Here is a 1,189-nt window from a genome sequence, read left to right on the forward strand (position 1 = left end):
GGATATTAGCGTTACCTCTGTTCTCACTCCTTTCTTTTCCTTCAGATCCAATTCCGCTGCCTGCCTGCTGGCTGGGCGCCTGTTCCTTTCTTCTTATTATTACTATTTTATGGTGATTTTTAATATTTTAATTTTTTTTTTTTTTTAAAGCATTCCTTTCTCTCCGTCGCTTCCAACCACGCGGGTCCCCAGCAGCCTCTCCCCGCGGCCGGGGGGGGCCGGACCCACGAAGCTCCCCCTGGAGCTCCCCGCGGAGGTGGCCCCGTCTGGCTACGGCGGCTCGGTCCCGGTCCCGTCCCGGCAGCAGGTCCCGGTGCCGCCCGCGGCTCGGCCCCCGGGCACCGGCTCCCCCTTCGCCCCCGCCGGGCGTCGGAGGCTGGGACCTGCCCCCTCCGGCGGCGGGGAGGGGTTGATCTCCCGGTCCCTGCACGGTCCCGCCTCCTCCTCCTCTCCCCCCGTTTTCCTCACTGCTCACTCGCACAGCCCTCGATGCTCTGAACACTTCCCCCTCCCCGCCCCGTATCTCCTACCCTGGCAGTATCAGAGGAGAGACTGAAGAAGTTGAGCATGTCTGAGGTGGCTGAGCCTTGCAGGGAGAGAGGGGGGCAGTAGCTGCTCAGAGCAGCCCGGGTGTGCTTGAAGCAGGATTTGCTGGTATGTATGTGGGTCTGTATTTTATGACGGCTCTAAGTGTGAATTGTTCGCCGTGCGAGATGGGAGGGGAAAAGGAAAAAAGAAAAAAAAAATTAAAAATACGTGTGAGTTCATTAAATAAATGCCTGCATCGCTGTATAACCCCGTGTCCGCGTGTGCGGGAGGCGAGGGTGTGGGGAGACTCCCCCCCAGCCATCAACCCACATCCCTTGGGGGAAAAAAGGAGCCCAACCCAAACCCCAGGGAGCCAAGGGTCGTTTTCCCGATGGGGAGGGGGGGAAGGGGTGGGCGTCCACGTCGCAGGTGAAGCAGCCCCCTCCCTCCTCCCCCCTTCCCCCGTGTCAGTGCGTGTGCGTGTGTGTGTGTGTGTGTGCGCGCACCCCACGCTGCCCATTGAGGCGGAGGGAGCGCGGCGGGCAGCGGTGCCGGCAGCACTGCAGAGGGGTGGGCACCGGCCCTCGCCAGCCCTCCGGGGGCTGGGCCCGGGGGTGGGCGAAATGCTGTGCGTGCGTGGGGAGGGGGGAACGCGGGGGGC

The 1,189-nt window shown here is 62.7% G+C and overlaps 1 protein-coding gene across 2 annotated transcripts in view; it reads left to right on the top strand.

Annotated features, from left to right (window-relative positions):
* The first annotated feature begins 535 nt into the window (after positions 1–535).
* The window catches only part of GRIN2B (glutamate receptor, ionotropic, N-methyl D-aspartate 2B), a 213,870-nt gene continuing 213,216 nt past the window's right edge, over positions 536–1,189 (top strand). Inside the window, exon 1 of one of the 2 annotated variants that reach the window (XM_014964320.1) lies at positions 536–654. The gene's annotated coding sequence lies outside the window, so the exon portion shown is untranslated. Of the gene's footprint in view, positions 655–1,045; positions 1,157–1,189 lie in introns of those variants that run through there. The other variant, XM_014964321.1, reaches the window with a different exon arrangement.

Source organism: Calidris pugnax, unplaced genomic scaffold, assembly GCF_001431845.1.
Source record: "Calidris pugnax isolate Ruff unplaced genomic scaffold, ASM143184v1 scaffold44, whole genome shotgun sequence".
Classification (NCBI taxonomy): Eukaryota; Metazoa; Chordata; class Aves; order Charadriiformes; family Scolopacidae; genus Calidris; species Calidris pugnax.